We start from the raw sequence: 15,802 nt of genomic DNA, 5'->3' as shown, positions 1-15,802 counted from the left end.
CTTGTCTCCCTCTTGTGGCCTCCTGGAGGCAACTAGCTGTGCAAAAAAAAGACAGCCTGGCGGCCGGCTGTTGCAGTGTTGCCCTCTCAGGCAACACTGAGTGACTGACTGAGCCTCACCGTCTTATATAAAGTTCAGACGGAACTTTGCACGTGTCATAGTGGAGCCCTCAGGATTCCAGAGCCAGCTTTCTGACATCATAATGGGGCCTCAGAGATAAAAGCCTGGGCCCAGGCAGTGTTGGTCAGTGCTGCTCAGCAGGCAGCACTGGACTGGACTGGATTACAGCTGATACAAGGTGTGAAGGAACAAGGGGTGGCTGTGGGCATGCACTTGCTGCCGCTGCCAGTGTTTATCTGCATGGCAGCAGGGCATTTGGGCGTTGCCAGGAAGGCGTTTTTATGTAGATTCCTCCTCTTTCAGCACTGCATTGTGGTGCAAGCAAAAGAAGCAAATCCTGTCTGGCTTCCTCTCCGGCCTTTATTCACCTCCCGTGTAGCTGTGAGTGTGTGAGCCTGCAGGGCCCCATGGAATTGCCTAGAAGTAGGCTGAATCGCTGCAAGGGCTGAACAGCAGTATCGGGCAGGCTCGGGCAACGCGCGGCCCGTTCGGGTTATCGCTTCTCGGCCTTTTGGCTAAGATCAAGTGTAGTATCTGTTCTTATCAGTTTAATATCTGATACGTCCCCTATCTGGGGACCATATATTAAATGGATTTTTAGAACAGGGAGATGGAAATAGAGCTTGCTCTGTCCACTCCACGCATTGACCTGGTATTGCAGTATTTCCAGGACCGGTGCACCCTTTCCTTATGTGTTGACTAAAAGCAGATTCCAAAAGTGTTTTTTGTCTTTGCTATTGTTTCTGTCTTTCTGAAGGGATCTCCCCTTTTAATCCCATTATTTCAACACCTGTTGGACAATGCATGAGTGATAATGAGCTCATTGATTAAATGCAATTAATGAATAGATTGCCACCTCTTGTTGTGTGTCGTCTGTGTTTCTGTGTTTCCGGCATTTCACATTGGAACACCTCATTCACCTTCCTTGTCTTCTCTCCGCCCTCCCTTTTAGGTAAGTTAAAGAGCTGCACCTGAGCCAGCCACTGATTGATTGATTGATTGATTGATTGATTGATTGATTGATTGATTGATTGATTGATTGATGCAGCACAACAGTCAAATAGTGGAGTGGAGTAGGGGAACAGCAAACAGCCAATAAAGCAGCCCGCCCGCTCGCCTGCCCGCCACAATGGACCTACCTGTGTACACTAGATGGATGTGATGGAATGTACTGTCGTCCCTACATTTCAAGAAGAAGTAAGAATTGCAGTTGCAACAAAGCCTTGCTTGCCTACAAAGAGAGCAGCAATTTGGATTTGTTACTATGTTACCTAGAAGAATAACAAACTGTGCAAGGATGGAGGTTGTAGGAGCAAGGAGAAGTTGTCTGTAAAGTTGGTGGATGCCTATTTTCCATTTTGCAGTCCCTTGTCTCCCTCTTGTGGCCTCCTGGAGGCAACTAGCTGTGCAAAAAAAAGACAGCCTGGCGGCCGGCTGTTGCAGTGTTGCCCTCTCAGGCAACACTGAGTGACTGACTGAGCCTCACCGTCTTATATAAAGTTCAGACGGAACTTTGCACGTGTCATAGTGGAGCCCTCAGGATTCCAGAGCCAGCTTTCTGACATCATAATGGGGCCTCAGAGATAAAAGCCTGGGCCCAGGCAGTGTTGGTCAGTGCTGCTCAGCAGGCAGCACTGGACTGGACTGGATTACAGCTGATACAAGGTGTGAAGGAACAAGGGGTGGCTGTGGGCATGCACTTGCTGCCGCTGCCAGTGTTTATCTGCATGGCAGCAGGGCATTTGGGCGTTGCCAGGAAGGCGTTTTTATGTAGATTCCTCCTCTTTCAGCACTGCATTGTGGTGCAAGCAAAAGAAGCAAATCCTGTCTGGCTTCCTCTCCGGCCTTTATTCACCTCCCGTGTAGCTGTGAGTGTGTGAGCCTGCAGGGCCCCATGGAATTGCCTAGAAGTAGGCTGAATCGCTGCAAGGGCTGAACAGCAGTATCGGGCAGGCTCGGGCAACGCGCGGCCCGTTCGGGTTATCGCTTCTCGGCCTTTTGGCTAAGATCAAGTGTAGTATCTGTTCTTATCAGTTTAATATCTGATACGTCCCCTATCTGGGGACCATATATTAAATGGATTTTTAGAACAGGGAGATGGAAATAGAGCTTGCTCTGTCCACTCCACGCATTGACCTGGTATTGCAGTATTTCCAGGACCGGTGCACCCTTTCCTTATGTGTTGACTAAAAGCAGATTCCAAAAGTGTTTTTTGTCTTTGCTATTGTTTCTGTCTTTCTGAAGGGATCTCCCCTTTTAATCCCATTATTTCAACACCTGTTGGACAATGCATGAGTGATAATGAGCTCATTGATTAAATGCAATTAATGAATAGATTGCCACCTCTTGTTGTGTGTCGTCTGTGTTTCTGTGTTTCCGGCATTTCACATTGGAACACCTCATTCACCTTCCTTGTCTTCTCTCCGCCCTCCCTTTTAGGTAAGTTAAAGAGCTGCACCTGAGCCAGCCACTGATTGATTGATTGATTGATTGATTGATTGATTGATTGATTGATTGATTGATTGATTGATGCAGCACAACAGTCAAATAGTGGAGTGGAGTAGGGGAACAGCAAACAGCCAATAAAGCAGCCCGCCCGCTCGCCTGCCCGCCACAATGGACCTACCTGTGTACACTAGATGGATGTGATGGAATGTACTGTCGTCCCTACATTTCAAGAAGAAGTAAGAATTGCAGTTGCAACAAAGCCTTGCTTGCCTACAAAGAGAGCAGCAATTTGGATTTGTTACTATGTTACCTAGAAGAATAACAAACTGTGCAAGGATGGAGGTTGTAGGAGCAAGGAGAAGTTGTCTGTAAAGTTGGTGGATGCCTATTTTCCATTTTGCAGTCCCTTGTCTCCCTCTTGTGGCCTCCTGGAGGCAACTAGCTGTGCAAAAAAAAGACAGCCTGGCGGCCGGCTGTTGCAGTGTTGCCCTCTCAGGCAACACTGAGTGACTGACTGAGCCTCACCGTCTTATATAAAGTTCAGACGGAACTTTGCACGTGTCATAGTGGAGCCCTCAGGATTCCAGAGCCAGCTTTCTGACATCATAATGGGGCCTCAGAGATAAAAGCCTGGGCCCAGGCAGTGTTGGTCAGTGCTGCTCAGCAGGCAGCACTGGACTGGACTGGATTACAGCTGATACAAGGTGTGAAGGAACAAGGGGTGGCTGTGGGCATGCACTTGCTGCCGCTGCCAGTGTTTATCTGCATGGCAGCAGGGCATTTGGGCGTTGCCAGGAAGGCGTTTTTATGTAGATTCCTCCTCTTTCAGCACTGCATTGTGGTGCAAGCAAAAGAAGCAAATCCTGTCTGGCTTCCTCTCCGGCCTTTATTCACCTCCCGTGTAGCTGTGAGTGTGTGAGCCTGCAGGGCCCCATGGAATTGCCTAGAAGTAGGCTGAATCGCTGCAAGGGCTGAACAGCAGTATCGGGCAGGCTCGGGCAACGCGCGGCCCGTTCGGGTTATCGCTTCTCGGCCTTTTGGCTAAGATCAAGTGTAGTATCTGTTCTTATCAGTTTAATATCTGATACGTCCCCTATCTGGGGACCATATATTAAATGGATTTTTAGAACAGGGAGATGGAAATAGAGCTTGCTCTGTCCACTCCACGCATTGACCTGGTATTGCAGTATTTCCAGGACCGGTGCACCCTTTCCTTATGTGTTGACTAAAAGCAGATTCCAAAAGTGTTTTTTGTCTTTGCTATTGTTTCTGTCTTTCTGAAGGGATCTCCCCTTTTAATCCCATTATTTCAACACCTGTTGGACAATGCATGAGTGATAATGAGCTCATTGATTAAATGCAATTAATGAATAGATTGCCACCTCTTGTTGTGTGTCGTCTGTGTTTCTGTGTTTCCGGCATTTCACATTGGAACACCTCATTCACCTTCCTTGTCTTCTCTCCGCCCTCCCTTTTAGGTAAGTTAAAGAGCTGCACCTGAGCCAGCCACTGATTGATTGATTGATTGATTGATTGATTGATTGATTGATTGATTGATTGATTGATTGATTGATTGATGCAGCACAACAGTCAAATAGTGGAGTGGAGTAGGGGAACAGCAAACAGCCAATAAAGCAGCCCGCCCGCTCGCCTGCCCGCCACAATGGACCTACCTGTGTACACTAGATGGATGTGATGGAATGTACTGTCGTCCCTACATTTCAAGAAGAAGTAAGAATTGCAGTTGCAACAAAGCCTTGCTTGCCTACAAAGAGAGCAGCAATTTGGATTTGTTACTATGTTACCTAGAAGAATAACAAACTGTGCAAGGATGGAGGTTGTAGGAGCAAGGAGAAGTTGTCTGTAAAGTTGGTGGATGCCTATTTTCCATTTTGCAGTCCCTTGTCTCCCTCTTGTGGCCTCCTGGAGGCAACTAGCTGTGCAAAAAAAAGACAGCCTGGCGGCCGGCTGTTGCAGTGTTGCCCTCTCAGGCAACACTGAGTGACTGACTGAGCCTCACCGTCTTATATAAAGTTCAGACGGAACTTTGCACGTGTCATAGTGGAGCCCTCAGGATTCCAGAGCCAGCTTTCTGACATCATAATGGGGCCTCAAAGATAAAAGCCTGGGCCCAGGCAGTGTTGGTCAGTGCTGCTCAGCAGGCAGCACTGGACTGGACTGGATTACAGCTGATACAAGGTGTGAAGGAACAAGGGGTGGCTGTGGGCATGCACTTGCTGCCGCTGCCAGTGTTTATCTGCATGGCAGCAGGGCATTTGGGCGTTGCCAGGAAGGCGTTTTTATGTAGATTCCTCCTCTTTCAGCACTGCATTGTGGTGCAAGCAAAAGAAGCAAATCCTGTCTGGCTTCCTCTCCGGCCTTTATTCACCTCCCGTGTAGCTGTGAGTGTGTGAGCCTGCAGGGCCCCATGGAATTGCCTAGAAGTAGGCTGAATCGCTGCAAGGGCTGAACAGCAGTATCGGGCAGGCTCGGGCAACGCGCGGCCCGTTCGGGTTATCGCTTCTCGGCCTTTTGGCTAAGATCAAGTGTAGTATCTGTTCTTATCAGTTTAATATCTGATACGTCCCCTATCTGGGGACCATATATTAAATGGATTTTTAGAACAGGGAGATGGAAATAGAGCTTGCTCTGTCCACTCCACGCATTGACCTGGTATTGCAGTATTTCCAGGACCGGTGCACCCTTTCCTTATGTGTTGACTAAAAGCAGATTCCAAAAGTGTTTTTTGTCTTTGCTATTGTTTCTGTCTTTCTGAAGGGATCTCCCCTTTTAATCCCATTATTTCAACACCTGTTGGACAATGCATGAGTGATAATGAGCTCATTGATTAAATGCAATTAATGAATAGATTGCCACCTCTTGTTGTGTGTCGTCTGTGTTTCTGTGTTTCCGGCATTTCACATTGGAACACCTCATTCACCTTCCTTGTCTTCTCTCCGCCCTCCCTTTTAGGTAAGTTAAAGAGCTGCACCTGAGCCAGCCACTGATTGATTGATTGATTGATTGATTGATTGATTGATTGATTGATGCAGCACAACAGTCAAATAGTGGAGTGGAGTAGGGGAACAGCAAACAGCCAATAAAGCAGCCCGCCCGCTCGCCTGCCCGCCACAATGGACCTACCTGTGTACACTAGATGGATGTGATGGAATGTACTGTCGTCCCTACATTTCAAGAAGAAGTAAGAATTGCAGTTGCAACAAAGCCTTGCTTGCCTACAAAGAGAGCAGCAATTTGGATTTGTTACTATGTTACCTAGAAGAATAACAAACTGTGCAAGGATGGAGGTTGTAGGAGCAAGGAGAAGTTGTCTGTAAAGTTGGTGGATGCCTATTTTCCATTTTGCAGTCCCTTGTCTCCCTCTTGTGGCCTCCTGGAGGCAACTAGCTGTGCAAAAAAAAGACAGCCTGGCGGCCGGCTGTTGCAGTGTTGCCCTCTCAGGCAACACTGAGTGACTGACTGAGCCTCACCGTCTTATATAAAGTTCAGACGGAACTTTTCACGTGTCATAGTGGAGCCCTCAGGATTCCAGAGCCAGCTTTCTGACATCATAATGGGGCCTCAGAGATAAAAGCCTGGGCCCAGGCAGTGTTGGTCAGCAGTGTTGGTCAGTGCTGCTCAGCAGGCAGCACTGGACTGGACTGGATTACAGCTGATACAAGGTGTGAAGGAACAAGGGGTGGCTGTGGGCATGCACTTGCTGCCGCTGCCAGTGTTTATCTGCATGGCAGCAGGGCATTTGGGCGTTGCCAGGAAGGCGTTTTTATGTAGATTCCTCCTCTTTCAGCACTGCATTGTGGTGCAAGCAAAAGAAGCAAATCCTGTCTGGCTTCCTCTCCGGCCTTTATTCACCTCCCGTGTAGCTGTGAGTGTGTGAGCCTGCAGGGCCCTATGGAATTGCCTAGAAGTAGGCTGAATCGCTGCAAGGGCTGAACAGCAGTATCGGGCAGGCTCGGGCAACGCGCGGCCCGTTCGGGTTATCGCTTCTCGGCCTTTTGGCTAAGATCAAGTGTAGTATCTGTTCTTATCAGTTTAATATCTGATACGTCCCCTATCTGGGGACCATATATTAAATGGATTTTTAGAACAGGGAGATGGAAATAGAGCTTGCTCTGTCCACTCCACGCATTGACCTGGTATTGCAGTATTTCCAGGACCGGTGCACCCTTTCCTTATGTGTTGACTAAAAGCAGATTCCAAAAGTGTTTTTTGTCTTTGCTATTGTTTCTGTCTTTCTGAAGGGATCTCCCCTTTTAATCCCATTATTTCAACACCTGTTGGACAATGCATGAGTGATAATGAGCTCATTGATTAAATGCAATTAATGAATAGATTGCCACCTCTTGTTGTGTGTCGTCTGTGTTTCTGTGTTTCCGGCATTTCACATTGGAACACCTCATTCACCTTCCTTGTCTTCTCTCCGCCCTCCCTTTTAGGTAAGTTAAAGAGCTGCACCTGAGCCAGCCACTGATTGATTGATTGATTGATTGATTGATTGATTGATTGATTGATTGATGCAGCACAACAGTCAAATAGTGGAGTGGAGTAGGGGAACAGCAAACAGCCAATAAAGCAGCCCGCCCGCTCGCCTGCCCGCCACAATGGACCTACCTGTGTACACTAGATGGATGTGATGGAATGTACTGTCGTCCCTACATTTCAAGAAGAAGTAAGAATTGCAGTTGCAACAAAGCCTTGCTTGCCTACAAAGAGAGCAGCAATTTGGATTTGTTACTATGTTACCTAGAAGAATAACAAACTGTGCAAGGATGGAGGTTGTAGGAGCAAGGAGAAGTTGTCTGTAAAGTTGGTGGATGCCTATTTTCCATTTTGCAGTCCCTTGTCTCCCTCTTGTGGCCTCCTGGAGGCAACTAGCTGTGCAAAAAAAAGACAGCCTGGCGGCCGGCTGTTGCAGTGTTGCCCTCTCAGGCAACACTGAGTGACTGACTGAGCCTCACCGTCTTATATAAAGTTCAGACGGAACTTTGCACGTGTCATAGTGGAGCCCTCAGGATTCCAGAGCCAGCTTTCTGACATCATAATGGGGCCTCAGAGATAAAAGCCTGGGCCCAGGCAGTGTTGGTCAGTGCTGCTCAGCAGGCAGCACTGGACTGGACTGGATTACAGCTGATACAAGGTGTGAAGGAACAAGGGGTGGCTGTGGGCATGCACTTGCTGCCGCTGCCAGTGTTTATCTGCATGGCAGCAGGGCATTTGGGCGTTGCCAGGAAGGCGTTTTTATGTAGATTCCTCCTCTTTCAGCACTGCATTGTGGTGCAAGCAAAAGAAGCAAATCCTGTCTGGCTTCCTCTCCGGCCTTTATTCACCTCCCGTGTAGCTGTGAGTGTGTGAGCCTGCAGGGCCCCATGGAATTGCCTAGAAGTAGGCTGAATCGCTGCAAGGGCTGAACAGCAGTATCGGGCAGGCTCGGGCAACGCGCGGCCCGTTCGGGTTATCGCTTCTCGGCCTTTTGGCTAAGATCAAGTGTAGTATCTGTTCTTATCAGTTTAATATCTGATACGTCCCCTATCTGGGGACCATATATTAAATGGATTTTTAGAACAGGGAGATGGAAATAGAGCTTGCTCTGTCCACTCCACGCATTGACCTGGTATTGCAGTATTTCCAGGACCGGTGCACCCTTTCCTTATGTGTTGACTAAAAGCAGATTCCAAAAGTGTTTTTTGTCTTTGCTATTGTTTCTGTCTTTCTGAAGGGATCTCCCCTTTTAATCCCATTATTTCAACACCTGTTGGACAATGCATGAGTGATAATGAGCTCATTGATTAAATGCAATTAATGAATAGATTGCCACCTCTTGTTGTGTGTCGTCTGTGTTTCTGTGTTTCCGGCATTTCACATTGGAACACCTCATTCACCTTCCTTGTCTTCTCTCCGCCCTCCCTTTTAGGTAAGTTAAAGAGCTGCACCTGAGCCAGCCACTGATTGATTGATTGATTGATTGATTGATTGATTGATTGATGCAGCACAACAGTCAAATAGTGGAGTGGAGTAGGGGAACAGCAAACAGCCAATAAAGCAGCCCGCCCGCTCGCCTGCCCGCCACAATGGACCTACCTGTGTACACTAGATGGATGTGATGGAATGTACTGTCGTCCCTACATTTCAAGAAGAAGTAAGAATTGCAGTTGCAACAAAGCCTTGCTTGCCTACAAAGAGAGCAGCAATTTGGATTTGTTACTATGTTACCTAGAAGAATAACAAACTGTGCAAGGATGGAGGTTGTAGGAGCAAGGAGAAGTTGTCTGTAAAGTTGGTGGATGCCTATTTTCCATTTTGCAGTCCCTTGTCTCCCTCTTATGGCCTCCTGGAGGCAACTAGCTGTGCAAAAAAAAGACAGCCTGGCGGCTGGCTGTTGCAGTGTTGCCCTCTCAGGCAACACTGAGTGACTGACTGAGCCTCACCGTCTTATATAAAGTTCAGACGGAACTTTGCACGTGTCATAGTGGAGCCCTCAGGATTCCAGAGCCAGCTTTCTGACATCATAATGGGGCCTCAGAGATAAAAGCCTGGGCCCAGGCAGTGTTGGTCAGTGCTGCTCAGCAGGCAGCACTGGACTGGACTGGATTACAGCTGATACAAGGTGTGAAGGAACAAGGGGTGGCTGTGGGCATGCACTTGCTGCCGCTGCCAGTGTTTATCTGCATGGCAGCAGGGCATTTGGGCGTTGCCAGGAAGGCGTTTTTATGTAGATTCCTCCTCTTTCAGCACTGCATTGTGGTGCAAGCAAAAGAAGCAAATCCTGTCTGGCTTCCTCTCCGGCCTTTATTCACCTCCCGTGTAGCTGTGAGTGTGTGAGCCTGCAGGGCCCCATGGAATTGCCTAGAAGTAGGCTGAATCGCTGCAAGGGCTGAACAGCAGTATCGGGCAGGCTCGGGCAACGCGCGGCCCGTTCGGGTTATCGCTTCTCGGCCTTTTGGCTAAGATCAAGTGTAGTATCTGTTCTTATCAGTTTAATATCTGATACGTCCCCTATCTGGGGACCATATATTAAATGGATTTTTAGAACAGGGAGATGGAAATAGAGCTTGCTCTGTCCACTCCACGCATTGACCTGGTATTGCAGTATTTCCAGGACCGGTGCACCCTTTCCTTATGTGTTGACTAAAAGCAGATTCCAAAAGTGTTTTTTGTCTTTGCTATTGTTTCTGTCTTTCTGAAGGGATCTCCCCTTTTAATCCCATTATTTCAACACCTGTTGGACAATGCATGAGTGATAATGAGCTCATTGATTAAATGCAATTAATGAATAGATTGCCACCTCTTGTTGTGTGTCGTCTGTGTTTCTGTGTTTCCGGCATTTCACATTGGAACACCTCATTCACCTTCCTTGTCTTCTCTCCGCCCTCCCTTTTAGGTAAGTTAAAGAGCTGCACCTGAGCCAGCCACTGATTGATTGATTGATTGATTGATTGATTGATTGATTGATTGATTGATGCAGCACAACAGTCAAATAGTGGAGTGGAGTAGGGGAACAGCAAACAGCCAATAAAGCAGCCCGCCCGCTCGCCTGCCCGCCACAATGGACCTACCTGTGTACACTAGATGGATGTGATGGAATGTACTGTCGTCCCTACATTTCAAGAAGAAGTAAGAATTGCAGTTGCAACAAAGCCTTGCTTGCCTACAAAGAGAGCAGCAATTTGGATTTGTTACTATGTTACCTAGAAGAATAACAAACTGTGCAAGGATGGAGGTTGTAGGAGCAAGGAGAAGTTGTCTGTAAAGTTGGTGGATGCCTATTTTCCATTTTGCAGTCCCTTGTCTCCCTCTTGTGGCCTCCTGGAGGCAACTAGCTGCGCAAAAAAAAGACAGCCTGGCGGCCGGCTGTTGCAGTGTTGCCCTCTCAGGCAACACTGAGTGACTGACTGAGCCTCACCGTCTTATATAAAGTTCAGACGGAACTTTGCACGTGTCATAGTGGAGCCCTCAGGATTCCAGAGCCAGCTTTCTGACATCATAATGGGGCCTCAGAGATAAAAGCCTGGGCCCAGGCAGTGTTGGTCAGTGCTGCTCAGCAGGCAGCACTGGACTGGACTGGATTACAGCTGATACAAGGTGTGAAGGAACAAGGGGTGGCTGTGGGCATGCACTTGCTGCCGCTGCCAGTGTTTATCTGCATGGCAGCAGGGCATTTGGGCGTTGCCAGGAAGGCGTTTTTATGTAGATTCCTCCTCTTTCAGCACTGCATTGTGGTGCAAGCAAAAGAAGCAAATCCTGTCTGGCTTCCTCTCCGGCCTTTATTCACCTCCCGTGTAGCTGTGAGTGTGTGAGCCTGCAGGGCCCCATGGAATTGCCTAGAAGTAGGCTGAATCGCTGCAAGGGCTGAACAGCAGTATCGGGCAGGCTCGGGCAACGCGCGGCCCGTTCGGGTTATCGCTTCTCGGCCTTTTGGCTAAGATCAAGTGTAGTATCTGTTCTTATCAGTTTAATATCTGATACGTCCCCTATCTGGGGACCATATATTAAATGGATTTTTAGAACAGGGAGATGGAAATAGAGCTTGCTCTGTCCACTCCACGCATTGACCTGGTATTGCAGTATTTCCAGGACCGGTGCACCCTTTCCTTATGTGTTGACTAAAAGCAGATTCCAAAAGTGTTTTTTGTCTTTGCTATTGTTTCTGTCTTTCTGAAGGGATCTCCCCTTTTAATCCCATTATTTCAACACCTGTTGGACAATGCATGAGTGATAATGAGCTCATTGATTAAATGCAATTAATGAATAGATTGCCACCTCTTGTTGTGTGTCGTCTGTGTTTCTGTGTTTCCGGCATTTCACATTGGAACACCTCATTCACCTTCCTTGTCTTCTCTCCGCCCTCCCTTTTAGGTAAGTTAAAGAGCTGCACCTGAGCCAGCCACTGATTGATTGATTGATTGATTGATTGATTGATTGATTGATGCAGCACAACAGTCAAATAGTGGAGTGGAGTAGGGGAACAGCAAACAGCCAATAAAGCAGCCCGCCCGCTCGCCTGCCCGCCACAATGGACCTACCTGTGTACACTAGATGGATGTGATGGAATGTACTGTCGTCCCTACATTTCAAGAAGAAGTAAGAATTGCAGTTGCAACAAAGCCTTGCTTGCCTACAAAGAGAGCAGCAATTTGGATTTGTTACTATGTTACCTAGAAGAATAACAAACTGTGCAAGGATGGAGGTTGTAGGAGCAAGGAGAAGTTGTCTGTAAAGTTGGTGGATGCCTATTTTCCATTTTGCAGTCCCTTGTCTCCCTCTTGTGGCCTCCTGGAGGCAACTAGCTGTGCAAAAAAAAGACAGCCTGGCGGCCGGCTGTTGCAGTGTTGCCCTCTCAGGCAACACTGAGTGACTGACTGAGCCTCACCGTCTTATATAAAGTTCAGACGGAACTTTGCACGTGTCATAGTGGAGCCCTCAGGATTCCAGAGCCAGCTTTCTGACATCATAATGGGGCCTCAGAGATAAAAGCCTGGGCCCAGGCAGTGTTGGTCAGTGCTGCTCAGCAGGCAGCACTGGACTGGACTGGATTACAGCTGATACAAGGTGTGAAGGAACAAGGGGTGGCTGTGGGCATGCACTTGCTGCCGCTGCCAGTGTTTATCTGCATGGCAGCAGGGCATTTGGGCGTTGCCAGGAAGGCGTTTTTATGTAGATTCCTCCTCTTTCAGCACTGCATTGTGGTGCAAACAAAAGAAGCAAATCCTGTCTGGCTTCCTCTCCGGCCTTTATTCACCTCCCGTGTAGCTGTGAGTGTGTGAGCCTGCAGGGCCCCATGGAATTGCCTAGAAGTAGGCTGAATCGCTGCAAGGGCTGAACAGCAGTATCGGGCAGGCTCGGGCAACGCGCGGCCCGTTCGGGTTATCGCTTCTCGGCCTTTTGGCTAAGATCAAGTGTAGTATCTGTTCTTATCAGTTTAATATCTGATACGTCCCCTATCTGGGGACCATATATTAAATGGATTTTTAGAACAGGGAGATGGAAATAGAGCTTGCTCTGTCCACTCCACGCATTGACCTGGTATTGCAGTATTTCCAGGACCGGTGCACCCTTTCCTTATGTGTTGACTAAAAGCAGATTCCAAAAGTGTTTTTTGTCTTTGCTATTGTTTCTGTCTTTCTGAAGGGATCTCCCCTTTTAATCCCATTATTTCAACACCTGTTGGACAATGCATGAGTGATAATGAGCTCATTGATTAAATGCAATTAATGAATAGATTGCCACCTCTTGTTGTGTGTCGTCTGTGTTTCTGTGTTTCCGGCATTTCACATTGGAACACCTCATTCACCTTCCTTGTCTTCTCTCCGCCCTCCCTTTTAGGTAAGTTAAAGAGCTGCACCTGAGCCAGCCACTGATTGATTGATTGATTGATTGATTGATTGATTGATTGATTGATTGATTGATTGATGCAGCACAACAGTCAAATAGTGGAGTGGAGTAGGGGAACAGCAAACAGCCAATAAAGCAGCCCGCCCGCTCGCCTGCCCGCCACAATGGACCTACCTGTGTACACTAGATGGATGTGATGGAATGTACTGTCGTCCCTACATTTCAAGAAGAAGTAAGAATTGCAGTTGCAACAAAGCCTTGCTTGCCTACAAAGAGAGCAGCAATTTGGATTTGTTACTATGTTACCTAGAAGAATAACAAACTGTGCAAGGATGGAGGTTGTAGGAGCAAGGAGAAGTTGTCTGTAAAGTTGGTGGATGCCTATTTTCCATTTTGCAGTCCCTTGTCTCCCTCTTGTGGCCTCCTGGAGGCAACTAGCTGTGCAAAAAAAAGACAGCCTGGCGGCCGGCTGTTGCAGTGTTGCCCTCTCAGGCAACACTGAGTGACTGACTGAGCCTCACCGTCTTATATAAAGTTCAGACGGAACTTTGCACGTGTCATAGTGGAGCCCTCAGGATTCCAGAGCCAGCTTTCTGACATCATAATGGGGCCTCAGAGATAAAAGCCTGGGCCCAGGCAGTGTTGGTCAGTGCTGCTCAGCAGGCAGCACTGGACTGGACTGGATTACAGCTGATACAAGGTGTGAAGGAACAAGGGGTGGCTGTGGGCATGCACTTGCTGCCGCTGCCAGTGTTTATCTGCATGGCAGCAGGGCATTTGGGCGTTGCCAGGAAGGCGTTTTTATGTAGATTCCTCCTCTTTCAGCACTGCATTGTGGTGCAAGCAAAAGAAGCAAATCCTGTCTGGCTTCCTCTCCGGCCTTTATTCACCTCCCGTGTAGCTGTGAGTGTGTGAGCCTGCAGGGCCCCATGGAATTGCCTAGAAGTAGGCTGAATCGCTGCAAGGGCTGAACAGCAGTATCGGGCAGGCTCGGGCAACGCGCGGCCCGTTCGGGTTATCGCTTCTCGGCCTTTTGGCTAAGATCAAGTGTAGTATCTGTTCTTATCAGTTTAATATCTGATACGTCCCCTATCTGGGGACCATATATTAAATGGATTTTTAGAACAGGGAGATGGAAATAGAGCTTGCTCTGTCCACTCCACGCATTGACCTGGTATTGCAGTATTTCCAGGACCGGTGCACCCTTTCCTTATGTGTTGACTAAAAGCAGATTCCAAAAGTGTTTTTTGTCTTTGCTATTGTTTCTGTCTTTCTGAAGGGATCTCCCCTTTTAATCCCATTATTTCAACACCTGTTGGACAATGCATGAGTGATAATGAGCTCATTGATTAAATGCAATTAATGAATAGATTGCCACCTCTTGTTGTGTGTCGTCTGTGTTTCTGTGTTTCCGGCATTTCACATTGGAACACCTCATTCACCTTCCTTGTCTTCTCTCCGCCCTCCCTTTTAGGTAAGTTAAAGAGCTGCACCTGAGCCAGCCACTGATTGATTGATTGATTGATTGATTGATTGATTGATTGATTGATTGATTGATTGATGCAGCACAACAGTCAAATAGTGGAGTGGAGTAGGGGAACAGCAAACAGCCAATAAAGCAGCCCGCCCGCTCGCCTGCCCGCCACAATGGACCTACCTGTGTACACTAGATGGATGTGATGGAATGTACTGTCGTCCCTACATTTCAAGAAGAAGTAAGAATTGCAGTTGCAACAAAGCCTTGCTTGCCTACAAAGAGAGCAGCAATTTGGATTTGTTACTATGTTACCTAGAAGAATAACAAACTGTGCAAGGATGGAGGTTGTAGGAGCAAGGAGAAGTTGTCTGTAAAGTTGGTGGATGCCTATTTTCCATTTTGCAGTCCCTTGTCTCCCTCTTGTGGCCTCCTGGAGGCAACTAGCTGTGCAAAAAAAAGACAGCCTGGCGGCCGGCTGTTGCAGTGTTGCCCTCTCAGGCAACACTGAGTGACTGACTGAGCCTCACCGTCTTATATAAAGTTCAGACGGAACTTTGCACGTGTCATAGTGGAGCCCTCAGGATTCCAGAGCCAGCTTTCTGACATCATAATGGGGCCTCAGAGATAAAAGCCTGGGCCCAGGCAGTGTTGGTCAGTGCTGCTCAGCAGGCAGCACTGGACTGGACTGGATTACAGCTGATACAAGGTGTGAAGGAACAAGGGGTGGCTGTGGGCATGCACTTGCTGCCGCTGCCAGTGTTTATCTGCATGGCAGCAGGGCATTTGGGCGTTGCCAGGAAGGCGTTTTTATGTAGATTCCTCCTCTTTCAGCACTGCATTGTGGTGCAAGCAAAAGAAGCAAATCCTGTCTGGCTTCCTCTCCGGCCTTTATTCACCTCCCGTGTAGCTGTGAGTGTGTGAGCCTGCAGGGCCCCATGGAATTGCCTAGAAGTAGGCTGAATCGCTGCAAGGGCTGAACAGCAGTATCGGGCAGGCTCGGGCAACGCGCGGCCCGTTCGGGTTATCGCTTCTCGGCCTTTTGGCTAAGATCAAGTGTAGTATCTGTTCTTATCAGTTTAATATCTGATACGTCCCCTATCTGGGGACCATATATTAAATGGATTTTTAGAACAGGGAGATGGAAATAGAGCTTGCTCTGTCCACTCCACGCATTGACCTGGTATTGCAGTATTTCCAGGACCGGTGCACCCTTTCCTTATGTGTTGACTAAAAGCAGATTCCAAAAGTGTTTTTTGTCTTTGCTATTGTTTCTGTCTTTCTGAAGGGATCTCCCCTTTTAATCCCATTATTTCAACACCTGTTGGACAATGCATGAGTGATAATGAGCTCATTGATTAAATGCAATTAATGAATAGATTGCCACCTCTTGTTGTGTGTCGTCTGTGT

The 15,802-nt window shown here is 47.9% G+C and overlaps 11 non-coding genes across 11 annotated transcripts; all 11 read left to right on the top strand.

The window, feature by feature from the left end:
• The first annotated feature begins 615 nt into the window (after window positions 1–615).
• Window positions 616–806, top strand: LOC142729146 (U2 spliceosomal RNA). Its single transcript, XR_012878034.1, has one exon. It is a non-coding gene; the product is annotated as a U2 spliceosomal RNA (small nuclear RNA).
• Window positions 807–2,102: 1,296 nt separating this feature from the next.
• Window positions 2,103–2,293, top strand: LOC142729144 (U2 spliceosomal RNA). The gene has a single exon (XR_012878033.1). It is a non-coding gene; the product is annotated as a U2 spliceosomal RNA (small nuclear RNA).
• Window positions 2,294–3,589: 1,296 nt separating this feature from the next.
• LOC142729143 (U2 spliceosomal RNA) lies at window positions 3,590–3,780 on the top strand. Its single transcript, XR_012878032.1, has one exon. It is a non-coding gene; the product is annotated as a U2 spliceosomal RNA (small nuclear RNA).
• A 1,304-nt stretch (window positions 3,781–5,084) lies between these two features.
• Window positions 5,085–5,275, top strand: LOC142729142 (U2 spliceosomal RNA). Its single transcript, XR_012878031.1, has one exon. It is a non-coding gene; the product is annotated as a U2 spliceosomal RNA (small nuclear RNA).
• Window positions 5,276–6,568: 1,293 nt separating this feature from the next.
• On the top strand, window positions 6,569–6,759 carry LOC142729141 (U2 spliceosomal RNA). Its single transcript, XR_012878030.1, has one exon. It is a non-coding gene; the product is annotated as a U2 spliceosomal RNA (small nuclear RNA).
• A 1,284-nt stretch (window positions 6,760–8,043) lies between these two features.
• LOC142729140 (U2 spliceosomal RNA) lies at window positions 8,044–8,234 on the top strand. The gene has a single exon (XR_012878029.1). It is a non-coding gene; the product is annotated as a U2 spliceosomal RNA (small nuclear RNA).
• Window positions 8,235–9,510: 1,276 nt separating this feature from the next.
• LOC142729139 (U2 spliceosomal RNA) lies at window positions 9,511–9,701 on the top strand. Its single transcript, XR_012878028.1, has one exon. It is a non-coding gene; the product is annotated as a U2 spliceosomal RNA (small nuclear RNA).
• A 1,284-nt stretch (window positions 9,702–10,985) lies between these two features.
• LOC142729137 (U2 spliceosomal RNA) lies at window positions 10,986–11,176 on the top strand. Its single transcript, XR_012878026.1, has one exon. It is a non-coding gene; the product is annotated as a U2 spliceosomal RNA (small nuclear RNA).
• Window positions 11,177–12,452: 1,276 nt separating this feature from the next.
• On the top strand, window positions 12,453–12,643 carry LOC142729136 (U2 spliceosomal RNA). Its single transcript, XR_012878025.1, has one exon. It is a non-coding gene; the product is annotated as a U2 spliceosomal RNA (small nuclear RNA).
• A 1,292-nt stretch (window positions 12,644–13,935) lies between these two features.
• On the top strand, window positions 13,936–14,126 carry LOC142729135 (U2 spliceosomal RNA). The gene has a single exon (XR_012878024.1). It is a non-coding gene; the product is annotated as a U2 spliceosomal RNA (small nuclear RNA).
• Window positions 14,127–15,418: 1,292 nt separating this feature from the next.
• On the top strand, window positions 15,419–15,609 carry LOC142729133 (U2 spliceosomal RNA). The gene has a single exon (XR_012878023.1). It is a non-coding gene; the product is annotated as a U2 spliceosomal RNA (small nuclear RNA).
• The last annotated feature ends 193 nt before the right edge of the window (window positions 15,610–15,802 follow it).

This window comes from Rhinoderma darwinii, unplaced genomic scaffold (genome assembly GCF_050947455.1).
Source record: "Rhinoderma darwinii isolate aRhiDar2 unplaced genomic scaffold, aRhiDar2.hap1 Scaffold_707, whole genome shotgun sequence".
Taxonomy (NCBI): Eukaryota; Metazoa; Chordata; class Amphibia; order Anura; family Rhinodermatidae; genus Rhinoderma; species Rhinoderma darwinii.
Note: the sequence above shows the minus strand (reverse complement) of the source record. Positions and strands in the feature narration are given on the sequence as shown.